This window comes from Idiotropiscis lumnitzeri, chromosome 9, assembly GCF_059441095.1.
Source record: "Idiotropiscis lumnitzeri isolate Australia: NSW breed Sydney's pygmy pipehorse chromosome 9, RoL_Ilum_1.0, whole genome shotgun sequence".
NCBI lineage: Eukaryota > Metazoa > Chordata > Actinopteri > Syngnathiformes > Syngnathidae > Idiotropiscis > Idiotropiscis lumnitzeri.
The window spans coordinates 23,028,985-23,031,484 of NC_142399.1; the positions used below are offsets into that span (position 1 = coordinate 23,028,985).

A 2,500-nucleotide genomic window follows, 5' to 3' on the forward strand; every position below is an offset into this window, starting at 1 on the left:
GGGTATTGTAACGCCATATCTTTGGCTGTGATGTTAGTCATCTGTAATACATTTAGAAAAAACAACATTAGAATATGATATACGAAACCAATGGTCAATCTCAAGTACGCCGTATACAATATAGATAAACAAATTGCATGACACTTTTTGCAAGATACATTTATGAATGAAAACCTCAAATATAATGCATATTCCTTAATCCCAAAACAAGTTCTGGCTACTTTCACACATCTGGAATCAAAAATCCTTTGTGGGGACATTTCTGTAAACATTATGCTTGTACCTCATGCGGACCATATTAAAAGATTTTACACAATTGATCCTCACACAAATTGAATGTGTGTTGTGGGGACGACGTGAGTGTCTAGAAAAGAGCATGAACTAAACAAGATAATAATTCCCGCGAAAGATTAAATCTACCTGAAAGTGTCCGCTAACACTAATATTCTGAATGCATTGTGAAATTGCCTGCTGCACGCAAGCACAATACTTAAATCATAAAAATGGCTGTCCACCATCATGAATGCACAGATATAGAGAGACCAAATTACAGGAAAATGGATTTCAAGATACCTGTTGAAAGTTCCTTGGATCAGCAGCATCAAGACGAGGGTATTGTAACGCCATATTTTTGGCTGTGATGTTAGTCATCTGTAATACATTTAGAAAAAACAGTATTTTAGAACATGATACAAGAAAACAATAGTCAACCACAAGTAAACTGTATACAATAAGGATAAAGAAATTGCCAGAGGGAACAACTTTTTGGTAAACATTCTTTCTTCCTTATCAAACTGTATTTCCATCCATCTTACAATCAAACAGGCTTGCAACAATGTTTTAGTTTCTCATGGGGACCGGATGGCCTGCAGTCTGACTTTCCAAATACAGTTATGACCCAGGCACATTTACACTGAAATGTGACAGTTTGATGCGGGGACATTGTGAGCGCCCAAACTAAATCATGATTAATAATAATCTAATCTCATTGATACATGACATTTACCTGAAATACATAGCCAACACAAATATTATTCATGCATTTATCATGGGCCATGTTAAAATTAAAAAAATAAAAACATTTCATAAATATACAAATCACAACACTAAACGAACCTGTGATTTATTCTAGTGATAGACCGATTATCGACAGAGCCGATATTTGGCATTTTGCAAATTATCAGCATCTGCTGTTTTTTTAATTTAAAGGCCGATAAAGAAAAAGCCGTTTTATTTTGGCTTGCTGCAGCACACTTCTCTCTCTCTGCTGTCCTTGTGGCCCCTGCCTGCAGAGGCAATTTGACAAGTAATAAAACACCCATTCCCTGAATTGGCTAAAAACTGGTGGATTTTTTTACTTAACACATAATGCGCATACACAATATTAATCAGAACGACATTTTTCGACTACTGGGCCTGTATTGAAAATATTGTTGTAAAGAACATTTTTGGGTTGATTTCTTTAAAAAGTGAAAGAAATTTAAAAAAAAACATGAAAAATTGTGAACGATTTTAATCGTCAACATCGCTGTGATTCGTCGACTAATCTTGGCAGCCCTACTGCTAACACTAACATTCTTTATGCATGACATGAAATTGCCGGTTGCGTGCAAGCACAATACTTGATCATGAAAATGAATACTGACATCATAAATGCACAGATATAGAGAGGCCAAATCACAAGAAAAAGTAATCGATCTGAATATACCTGTTGAATGTTGCTTGGTCAAGCAGCATCAGGGTCTTCTAAAATCATGTCAAAAGCTGTAATGTTAGTCATCTGTAATCAATTAAGAAAAACAATTTAGAATATGATAAGAAACCAATAGTCAACCTCAAGTAAACAATACACAATATAATGAACAAACTAACAGAGAGAACAAATCTATTGTAAAAATTCCTTTGTATTAAATATAAAAATTGTATTCGATTTATATCAAGTTTTTTTTTTTTTTTTTTAAATCACTGCCATGCTCGTTTCAGTGCACTTGTGTGGTGCTACAGCCATGCAATACTCATTGTCATTTTGCGCAACTGTGTACATGTTTAGTGTATTTTAAATGGAACAGAACTATACACTTTGCTGAGTTACACTAAAACTATGAAACTACCTATGAATATAAAAAGAAATACTGGAAAATATTTTACTTGTCAATTGGCACCAAGCATTATTGTAGAACGGACTGAAAGCATATGAATACAATTAGGGAAAAACACTGTTATAGAAAATTGATCCATTGATTTTTTATTTTTTTTGTTTAAGATTGTTTATTTTTTATCTAATTGTATTTAACTTTATTACAAAACATTTAGCTTTGCCTCTCTAGTTTGCATAATATAATCACATTCAAAATGCAGCATTTACTTGAAACCAGTCCCCACAACACAATTTTTAGAATGAAACAGTTTTTAACGCTGCCACAAATGTACTAATTTATTCAGTTTTACTTTTTCATTGACTTAAATAGGACAAAACATAGATAAGATATAGAGATATGTA

The 2,500-nt window shown here is 33.1% G+C and overlaps 1 protein-coding gene across 3 annotated transcripts in view; it reads right to left on the reverse strand.

Moving 5' to 3' along the window:
• The window catches only part of polr1c (RNA polymerase I and III subunit C), a 71,726-nt gene that overhangs the window by 13,361 nt on the left and 55,865 nt on the right, over positions 1 to 2,500 (reverse strand). Inside the window, exons 7-9 of one of the 3 annotated variants that reach the window (XR_015845061.1) lie at positions 1,709 to 1,780; positions 574 to 651; positions 1 to 41 (exon numbers count right to left, since the gene is read on the reverse strand). The exon at positions 1 to 41 is cut by the window's left edge and continues 37 nt beyond it. The exons of 1 other annotated variant lie outside the window; for it this stretch is intronic. The gene's annotated coding sequence lies outside the window, so the exon portion shown is untranslated. The remainder of the gene's footprint in view (positions 42 to 573; positions 652 to 1,708; positions 1,781 to 2,500) is intronic. One more of the 3 variants, XR_015845062.1, reaches the window with a different exon arrangement.